The sequence below is a fragment of the Phoenix dactylifera genome, unplaced genomic scaffold (assembly GCF_009389715.1).
Source record: "Phoenix dactylifera cultivar Barhee BC4 unplaced genomic scaffold, palm_55x_up_171113_PBpolish2nd_filt_p 000336F, whole genome shotgun sequence".
Lineage (NCBI taxonomy): Eukaryota > Viridiplantae > Streptophyta > Magnoliopsida > Arecales > Arecaceae > Phoenix > Phoenix dactylifera.
Genome location: NW_024067798.1, coordinates 333,217 through 344,778, shown reverse-complemented (window position 1 = coordinate 344,778; position 11,562 = coordinate 333,217). Strand labels below are relative to the sequence as shown.

At 36.7% G+C, this 11,562-nt stretch overlaps 1 pseudogene; it reads left to right on the top strand.

Moving 5' to 3' along the window:
- Positions 1-658: 658 nt before the first annotated feature.
- Positions 659-1,468, top strand: LOC103698549 (annotated as a pseudogene).
- The last annotated feature ends 10,094 nt before the right edge of the window (positions 1,469-11,562 follow it).

Here is an 11,562-nt window from a genome sequence, read left to right as displayed (position 1 = left end):
TGTTAATGAAGATGAACAATAGAACCACTTTGGAATGATCTAGAAACTTGAAGGGTCACTTTGAATTTTTTTGAAGATGAGGGGTTGTGTATTAGAATCACATAAACTTAAGGGCCTCCAAAACTCTGAGTGAAATTGCTGAAACTACTGAAACTTTCAGAACCAAAACTCTAACAGGGGATCAAAATAGAAACAGAGTTTTAGAACCTTGGCTAACATATCATGCCATTTCTTAAAGCCAATGAAGTTTCCTCTTTGCAGTGGACCTAAAATGCATCTGCAAATTAATGTACATGCACATGCATGCAGATGCAGATCACATTATTACATTATTACAGTTTGCCTATCAATGTTATGCGATGATGCAATTTCAATCACATTTTGTGGACTAATCAAAACATTCTGATCATAATGTTCTAATATATCCAAAGCACACACACAGGTCATATTATTCCATTTTCAAGACTTTCCCATCAATGTCATGTCATGGTGCAATTTCAATTACATTAGATGGATTAACCAAATGGTTAATATCATCAAAATGTTCTTATATTATCTACAGAAATATTCCACAAACATGAAAACATAGAGAGCTTGTTATTACATTATTGAAACTTGCTTGTCAATGTTATGCCATGACACGATTTCAGTTAACAACATGTGGATTAATCAAACAATTGGTATCAAATGTTCTTATGTTTTCTAAACAAATATTTCATTATGATAATAAATACTGCTAGATTTCTTGCACTCTTCTGTGCCCCTTATTTATGCATAACAATGCTATCTTCTTCCAGGAAATCCTGCCAATGAGATTGTTGACTACATAAATAAGAACCGAACAGCGCATAACCTACCAACGTTGTATTAGAGTCCCGGGCTAGGTTGCATGGCTTTGCAATACATATCTGAGTGCATGGGAAACTGCAGTAGCAACAATACATTAAGCTGTCAGCCTCCAGAAGTTGACATCACTGAGGTATATGCCCCCAATTGTGGAGTAGAGTTACCAACAGTTGACATTATATCTAGCCGTCTTGTTCGATGCCACTGGAAATATCTAAATCCAGCAGAAGCTTTTTCAGAAGTTCTAGCTTCAGACAAGAAAAAGCTCACTCTTTTGCATAGTAAAGAACACACTGAAGTTGGAGTAGGATTTAATAGAGCTCGTCATGGACCATTCTTTTGGTGCATTTTATTTAGCAGTGGGAAGACCAACTCCACATTTGTACTAGAAGGTGGAAGAGGGATTAAGCAGAGAAATGGTTGCTTCAGTGGAACAGATCTATCATGCAGTGTTGGGAGGAAGCTTTTGTTTTTACAAGACTTGGTGCCTGTTGTTTTCTCAATGCTACTTTTGTTCTGTAGTTGGCGTATAATTTGTTAATGAGTAAAACCAAAGAAACTGGAAATGTCAGAGTAGGCTTTACATGAGGGGACACTGGAGGCCATTTTTAATGAAAACTGTTTGGCGATGAACAAATCAGTTTCATCTTTAATCGATGAAGATGGAAGAGTCATTAAGCTAAAAATTGTTTCTTCATTTAACCAATAGGTGCAATTTCATTGTGCTGTCTTCAGATGCTGCATAACTGCATATATTTATTTTGTTTTGTTCCATCATACTGTTCATATCTGGATAGCTTGTTACCTATATATTAGAAAGAAAGGCTTATATACAGTGCAGATAATCATTAATTATTCTCTTTTCTCACCACTTAACAGAAATAACATCCACATAAGGAATTTAGATTTGGAGTTTAGAGTTCAATAACTTGATTTGCTTTTTCTGCCTTCAATTAGCAATGCAGGAAAAAGAAAATGCTTCACACTGTCAAGTGGCATTGTTGTAAATTTTCAACAAAAAATTGCAAAGCCAACAATTCTGGTTTCAGAGAAATTACAACGGTTAATGAAAGTTTCAGATGCTAACTAACACTTCACTGATTTTTTTTTTTTTTTAAAGTATTTTCGGTTTCAACTTGTCCCAGCCAAATAATCTGGTGTAAGTCTCCATGGTTATATTTATCCAAATGTAACAGTTAATTGCAATATGCATTTAGACCTGCCACTTTAACTCGAGGATTCGAGAGTCTTCTTCAGCCAATTTCTTTATTTCTCAATTCATCAGTCATTAATCTACATCCAGCTCTTACAGAGGGTCTTTGTTCCAGCATGTCCTCATAGTGGTGTTGGCTTCTAGCCTGATAACTGACAAAAAAGTATTGATCAGAGAATGGTTCATCAAAATATCCCCAAATTGAACTCCTAAGATTCGGCTCATGTATCAAAGATGATGGTATACTTGGTCAATTTGGACCATATATTCATAAAAACATGTAATGCCTGGTAACTATGAATGCCAAAATCAGTGAGGCTAGTTAGATGTGTCATCATAGATTAGCACATGCAAGCATGGATCTCATTTGCAAATTAGTAAAAAAAAGATTTAGTTTTAGGTCTGTTTAAATTGAGTTTTGAAAAAGATAAAATTTATAATGTATGCCAGCTAGAAAAATAGACTAGAATTTTATTTAAATTCAAAAATATAGTTTCAACTTCTAGGCCATCCGAACTTTTATATATGAATTTATTTAGGCCAACAAGAATTTCAAGTCTTGGTAGCAAATATTTTAGTTTTATTATAATTGATAATTTTTCAAGATTTACATGGGTGTTATTTCTTTTATGTAAAAATAAAATATTTTATATATTTTTGAAATTCTACAAAAAAAATTTAAATGAAAAAGCCTTACAAGCTCTTAAAATAAGAAGTAACCATGGAATTGAATTTAAAATTCATAATTTTGAAAGATGTTGTAATAAAAATAAAACATATTATAATTTTTCTACAACTAGGACACCTCAATGGAATAGGGTAGTAGAAAGAAAAAATAAAACTATTGAAGACATGGATAAGACTATGTTGTGTGAAATCCATCTACCAAAATACTTTTGGGCAGAGGCAATCAATACAGCTTGTCACATTTTAAACTAGATTTCTATAAGACCCTTGTTGAAGAAAATATTCTATGAATTTTGAAAAAATAGAAAATCTAAAATTAGATATTTTTATTTTTTTGGGTATAAATATTTTGTGCTTAATAATAGAAAAAAAATTTACATGCCAAATCAGATGAAACCATCTTTCTTAGATACTCTTCATTTAGCAAAGCATATAGAGTATTCAATAAAAGAGCCTTAATAGTTGAAGAGTCCATTTATGTTTTATTTAATGAAACTAATGATCTTCTTTCAAGAAAGAAAATTTTTTTTGATGACGATATAGGTTCATTGAGCAAAAAGAAAAATGACCTTACCCTGAAGGACATATCTACACAAGATGCAATGGAGCATGAAGAAAAAGGTATTAATAATTAAAAAGAAGAGGATCAACCATAACAATAATTTTAAGGTAGACATGACTTACTTAGAGAATGGAGGTGTGTTCATAGTCATCCTAAAGAATTTATTATTGGTGATCCTTCAAATGGAGTAAGAACTAAATTTTTTGTTTTTAAATAGAACCTAAATCAATAGAAGAAGCCGAACAAGATCATAATTGGTTAAATGCTATGAAAGAAGAACTTAACCAATTTGAAATAATATTTGGAAACTTATAAATAGACCCAAGAATTATCCAATAATAGGAATAAAATAGGTTTATAGAAATAAACTAAATGAAGATGGAATTATAACAAAAAAACAAAGCCAGATTTGTTTCTAAAGGATATAACCTAGAAGAAGGTATTGATTTTGACAAAACTTTTACACATGTAGCAAGACTAGAAGCTATTAGATTATTACTTACATTTGCTTGCTACATAAACTTTAAATTCTTTCAAATAGATGTTAAAAGTATCTTTGAATGGATTCATTGCTGAGGACGTTTATGTGGAACAACTATCTGATTTTAAAAATCATAAATTTCTAAATTATATATTTAAACTAAATAAGACTTTTTATGATATAAAGCAAGCTCCTAGAGCATGGTATGAAAGATTAAACAAATTCTTGTTAGAAAATAATTTTTAAAGAGAAAATGTAGACAAAATCTTGTTTATAAAAAGAAAGAATAATTGACGGCAAAGCGGAGGTAGGGGCTGCTAAATTTTTGGTGGATGATGACTAAAATTGGTTGGACCCAAAGTTAATTTGGGTTAAGACGTGGGAAGAAGGGATTAGGCCTACAGTTTAGATCTGAAACCTAAAGGACTTTGTAATGATTGGGCATTTAAGGGATTAAAGCTATGGCATGATGAAGGTTAGCGGGTGGGACAAGGAATAACAGAAGGTGCTGCAGTTTGGATGGTAACAAAATAACTATGGGCTAAATAGAAGAGTATCACCTCTATCCTAAACTCAAGAATTTTTCGACATCTCACCGAGGAAGAAAGGAACCTTTAGAGTCTCACCAAAGGAGGAAGAAGAAACCTCTCATCTCCAGATCAGAAGAGCAATTGAATACCAAAATTAATTTTAAATTTTATTTTTCAACCTCTCTTTTATATAGAGAAGAAGGTTCAAAAAATAAGGACTCTTACAACCAAAATTTTAGAGACTCCTTCTAAACATAGACTCCTACTAAACATGGACTCTTTTAATTTAAATCAAACATTTGACGAAATCAACTACACCAACTAAGACTCCTAAATAACTAGGACTCCTCATAGCGCATGGAAGAGAGTCCAAATCAGCTTGGACTCTTTTGCAACACCACATAGACTAAATAGACAACTTCTAATGAATTAACGACTCCTAGAACAACTTGACTTTGACCAAGTCAAAGTATCCATATCATGCTTTGATCTTCGTGCCATCTAATTACCGCTTGGCACTCAATTATATGGACTCAATCATCAAATACAAATCAGCAAATTACAAATCCAAATTAAGGTCCCAATGTAACTAGGTGCTGAAAATACTGGATCCATTATGTTTCGGGCACACACAAGCGACGATCCAAACATGATGCATATCTAGGATGACTCAGGCCCCTACTCCTGCATCAGTTCTTTCCAACTGAGAAGAACTCGACTCCGTCGAGTTGGGGCTGAAGAGCTCGTGCAAATCTGAATTTTGGCGTGGGATCTCCTCTATCTTTAGCCAGAAATAATATGAAAGGGGTCAGTTTTTTCACTTCACCAAGAATTTCTGATATCCTTCCTAGCGTGCCGTAATCTACAGATTGCCTTGATTTGAATTTATGAATTCTAGGAAGGGATCTTGAAAATTAGCAAAGGAATACCTTTTCAGACTTAATAAAACTCCTTTGATCGAAGAACCTGAAGATCTTGTTGAAGGTGCTGCTTGTGCTCCTCTCGGCTTTGACTAAAAATCAGATTATTTACCTCGAAATCTAATGGCATCTCTTTTGAAATTTTAGAACCAACCGATGCGAACACGGTTCTATCATCATGGCTGATCTTTGTTGAATTTTTGAATTATCTTCCTTCGGCAATTTTTCTAGAGTTACATCAGAAAAATTATCTAAAAAATATTCAAATTCAGATGAGATCATCTTTAAAATTTTATCTTCAATGTTGGCTTCCTTCTCATCCTCAATCTCAACGGGTCTAGGGAGAACTTTAGGAGAAGGGGAAGCAATCTCAGTGACAGGGACATCATCAGACGGTGTTGCTAAATTTTTAGAGTCAGCATCAAGATCTTCTTTGAATATCTGCTGAGCTTTAGTGGGACAAATATCAGTGAGGTGCCCTCGGCCACTGCACTTGGACCAATCGGATTTGCCTCTTTTTTGCGGCATGGGACTCATTATTTTTTTGCTGAATTTTGTTGTTTCTCGCTTTGGATATGTACCCCAATTTGCAGAACTTTTAGGTCTTATAGATGGAAAAATACCTCGAGGAGAAGGAGTGCCTTTGTTGTTGCATTCTGAAGGTCATCGCCCAACTTATAGTTTAACACAGCTACAAGGTCGTAGTTCTGCCTCTACGACATCTATCTTCCATGCTAGGGCAGTCATTTGATTTTGAACTTCATCCATCAGATCATCTTATTATCGTTCGATGTTGTAGGGATAGTATTGATCATCATAGTAGAGATCATCATGGTAGGGATCATAATAGTAAGGACGGCTTCGTCTTGTACTCATGTGGATCGATTTGCTTTGATACTAATTCACGCAGAACGGAGGTGGGTGCTGCTGAATTTTTGGTGGATGGTGGCTAAAATTGGTTGGACCCAAAGCTAATTTGGGTTAGGACGTGGGGGGAAGGAATTAGGCCTGCGGTTTAGATTTGAAACCTAAAGGACTTTGTGATGATTAGGCGTTTAAGGGATTAGAGCTATGGTATGATAAAGGTTGGCGGGTGGAAAAAGGAACAATGGAAGGTGTTGCGGTTTTGATGGTAACAAGATAACTATGAGCTGAATAGAAGAGTCTTACCTCTATCCTAAATCCAAAGATTTTCCGACATCTTACCGGGGAAGAAAGAAACTTTTGGAGTCTCACCAAAGAAGGAAGAAGAAGCCTCTCACCTCTAGATTACAAGAACAATTGAAAACTAAAATTAATTCTGAATTTTATTCTTCAACCTCTTCTTTATATAGAGAAGAATGTTGGAAAAATAAGAACTCTTACAACTAAAAATTTTAGAGACTTCTTCTAAATATGGACTCCTACTAAACATAGACTCTTTTAATTTAAATCGAACATTTGAAGAAATCAACTGATGAAATTAACTAAACCAACTAAGACTCTTAAATAACTAGGACTCCTCATGGCGCATGGTAGAGAGTCCAAATCAGACACCACATAGACCAAATAGACAACTTCTAATTAATCAAGGACTCCTAGGACAACTCGATTTTGACCAAGTCAAAGTATCCACATCATGCTTTAATCTTCATGCCATCTAATTGCCACTTGGCACTCAATTTCATGGATTCAATCATCAAACATAAATCAGTAAATTACAAACCCAAATTAAGGATCCAATGTACTAGGTGCTGAAAATATTCGGGCACACCCTGTTGGGATACCCACACGCGTTGCGACGATCGCAGCGGAAAGACACGTGCGGGGGCGTTCATCTCATGAACGTTCTAGGGAACGTAGATTTCAAAAATTTTCTAGAGTTCTCTAACTCAGTTTTATGAAATCTAAAGAAAAGATTAAAATTAAAAGATATGATTAATTTCAGATCTACTACAATTCCTAATTGTATAGAATTTATAAAGATCTAATATTTACCTTTGAGCGGGTAGAACTTCACCGCTATCTGATGATCGTAGGATTTCTAGTTCTCTTGAAGCTGCACAAGCATCCAGCCTCTACAGGTATCCACACGAGGTACAGATCGCTCCAAGATCTCACCGGGGTGCTAGCTTCCTTGCAGAGATCACCTTTGATGGCTGAATTTCTCTCTCTTTAATCAACTCCTTGATTACTTTGAGAGGAAGAAGAAGGAAGACAAAGAACGTCGAAGGGGAGGAAGAAGAAGACGACGGCTCTTCTTCTTTCTCTCTTGCTCATGCCAAAGGGAAGAAGGAGGGAGAGGGTGGCGGCTGATTGAAGGCTCCAATTACTTATGCATCACGCCTGGTCCCTTTAAATAGGCGTCTCATGCCTACACAAATAAGGAATAATTTCATCAATCAATCAATCCTTGATTCATCCCTCCAAAATCAGCAACACCCCTTACTAATTCTATCACAACCCTTACTTAAAAGTGATTGGAGAGAATCCAAGGGATGTGCTCGTGCCATGTGGCAATCCGTGTGAAAGAGGAGAAGGAGCATCCGGCCCTCCATGTGGCATGGGATCAAACAAGGAAAGGAGGGGCGGATGCCCCTCCTTTCTTCATGCGTGTGAGAAGGAGGAGGGGCGGACGCCCCTCCTTCTTTCCTTCTTTGTTCCACACGGCATGAAGGAAGATCTCTTCCTGGTTTTTCATGCATTTATTTCCTAATCTAATTAGGAATTGCATGGTCCTACTTGGCTAATTGAATTCTAATCTAATTAGAACCTAATGTGTCCTCCAAATTGATTTATATGAATCCTAATCCAATTAGGACTTGAATTGGACTTCATGAATCAAGTTCCTTATCTAATAAGGAGTTCTAACTAATTAGGCCTTCCCATCCTTATCCAATAAGGTTAAGCCTAATTTAATTAGGTCCAATTAAATCAATTAAATTGCAATCCAATTGCAAATCCTTCTTCTTTAACTCACTAACTTTTAGCGGGTTAAACCAATTGTCAATCAAATTGACAATCAATTTTAATTGCGAAGCTAAACCGCAATCCAACTGTCGGAACGATCAAAACCTCTAATGTGTGTGACTCCGTAGGTTCTATTCTGACTGGTAGTGAGATATATTATGATCTCCATCATAATATCATCGAAACTCCTTTCAATGGGTTGAAACGATTTCAACTCTACTCTTAGGGTTCACTGATCACCAAGTGAATGCCTTTGAGTCTCACAATCTAATAGTGACACCTAGCAGCATATAGTGTCAACCCAGCAGAATGGAAGGGATGAACCTCTAGGTGCATTTAGCATATGATATAGTACTTCTATCGTAGATCCCGACATGATGGAGGTTATGGATAACTCGTCAAACCCCATCGTCTGTCTTATGTCAGATTTATTTGACTCAAGTTTGAGATTGAAAACTCTTTTTCCAGAACTGCCCTGGCCAAGGTCTTTCGAACTTAATCTTATAAATCACATAGGATCACTCCTAATCTATCAAGGTCGATAGATCCCATCTATATGCAACCCTAATCCGACAGCGAACCTACTGCAGCCAATCTGCACCATAAGAACCCTTAGGGCTCATGTTTATGTGCTCGTCAAACTACAGCAACCTCACCGTGACTAGTTGAGGCATCGCAGGTCTAAGTACTAGTCATACAACTGCAGCATCAAGTAAGTCACTGACGAATGGATAGACATCCAAGTGACTTCTTGCTTTGGTCACGCTCAGTATCCTTGTTCTCTAACAAGCACTTGCACAATCACTCCAGTGTCCCCACATTATGGACTCAAGACTGGTCCATCAAAGAAAGCGATCTGTGCACTAATCTCAGCGGATCGATAACCGTCCTCGTGATGATCCATCGATCAGGAGCAATTCAGAAATTAATCACCAATGACACATGCTTCAATTCTCAACTCTTGAGAATATGCATCATCATCTTATTAATTCCTTGGACGATTCATGGACACATAAGAATATGAATGAAAAGAATGCCCAACTTAATAAATTCATAATTAGGTTAAGTACAAATTTATATCCTAGAACTAAATAATGTATCAACCAAATTGGCTTCTAGGGCATACTTCTAACAATCTCCCACTTGCACTAAAGCCAATCAGTCATAAATCTAAGCCCCATCTTCTCAAGATGCGCTTCAATTTTTTGCTGACTTAGCTGCTTAATGAATGGGTCTACCAAGTTGCCTGTGGAGTCTACTCTCTGTACCTCTATTTATTTCTTTTCGAGGTAGTCGCATATCAGGTTAAATCGCCGCTCCATGTGCCTAGACTTCTGGTGAGACCCTTGGCTCCTTAGCTAGTGCTATGGTGCCAATGTTATCACAGTAGAGTGTTATGGCATCTGATGACATTACACCTATCTCTGCAATAAACTTCTCGGACCAGAAGGTTTCCACTGCACCCTTAGAGGCGGCGACACATTCAGCTTCCAAGGTAGAATCTGCTATGATCGGTTGTTTGGAACTCTTCCAATTTACCAAACCACCATTGCACAAGAATACATACCCTGATGTAGACTTTCTATCATCAATGTCATTCATGAAGTCTGAATCTGTATATCCTTCTACCTTTAATTCTGATCCTCCTCCAAAGACCAAGAACATGTCATTAGTTCGTCTCAAGTACTTAAGAATGTTCTTCACAGCTGTCTAGTGCTTTTCGTCTGGATTTGACTGATATCTGCTTGTGACACTCACAGCAAGTACTATATCAGGTCGTGTACATAGCATGGCATACATGAGGTTCCCTATTGCCGAAGCATAATGGATCTTGCTCATCCGCTGAATCTCTTCAGATGTGTTGGGGCACATCCTTTTGGAGAGATTTATCCCATGCCTAAGGGATAATAATTCCCTTTTAGAGGTTTCCATGCCGAACCTCTTCAGCACTCCCTCTATGTTATATTCTGTGATAGGACAAGTATCCTCTTAAATCTATCTCTATAGACCTTAATTTCCAAAATATAGGATGCTTTTCCAAGGTCTATCATGGAGAATTCCTTAGACAACCAAATTTTGACCTAAATTAGTATGAGAATATCATTTCTAATTTGAAGGATATCATCCACGTACAATATGAGGAATGCAATAGCCCTCCCCTTAACCTTCTTATAAACACATGGTTCCTCCTCGTTCTTGATAAAATCAAACGATTTCATTACATTGTTGAAACGAGTGTTCCAACTCCGAGATGCTTACTTTAGTCCATAAATAGACCTTTGCAGCTTGCAGACCTTGTGATCTCTATCACTGAAAATGAAACCCAAAGGCTGCTCCATATAGATATCTTCATCAAGATATTTATTTAAGGAAGCATTTTTTACATCCATCCGCCATATTTCATAATCATGAAATGCTGCAATGGCAAGCAATATTTGAATGGACTTTAACATGGCTATAGGTGAAAAAGGTATCCTTATAATCAGTGCCTTCGCATCGATTATAACCTTTCGCTACTAGCCTTGCCTTATAAGTCTCTACCTAGCCATTCAAACCTTTTGTCCTTTTGTAAATCTAATTACAACCAATAGGTACTATACCTTCTAGTAGATCTACTAAGATCCAGACTTAGTTGGAATGCATGGAGTCTATCTCTGACTTCATTGCTTCCATCCATTTCTCAGAATCGATGTCTTGCATCGCCTCGTTGTAGGTGTTGGGATCTTTATAACGATCCCTATTTTCCATGAGGAACACTTCCTCTACATCCTCTGTAAGCATACCTAAGTACCTTTCAGGAGGATGGGAAATCCTACTAGATCTACAAGGTGGAGGAGGTTCTACGTGTATTGGCTCAATATGAATAGGTTCTATAGGCACAGTGGCTCGTTGCTCCTTAGAAACTTTCTCTTCTAGCTCAATTTTCCTTCCATTGCCTTTATCAAGGATAAACTGTTTTTTCAGAAAGACAGCATGTCGGCTCACAAATACTTTATGATCTTTTAGGACGTAAAAATTGTATCCTAATGACTCTTTAGGATATCCTATAAAACGAGCACTAACTGTCCTAGCCTCTAGCTTGTCTGTCTGTTGTCGCTTGACGTGGGCTGGACATCTCCAAATCTTGAGATGACCAAGACTTGGTTTCTTACCATGTCATATCTCATACGGTGTGGTAGGAACAGATTTAGAGGGAACTCTATTCAATAAGTAAATAGCTGAAAATAGGGTATCTCTCTAAAGAAACAAGGGTAAATCAATGAAGCTCATCATGGACCTGACCATATCCAATAGGGTCCGATTCCTCCTTTCTAACACCCCATTGAGCTGAGGTGTACCAGGAGGGATCCATTATGAAACTATACCATTCTCCT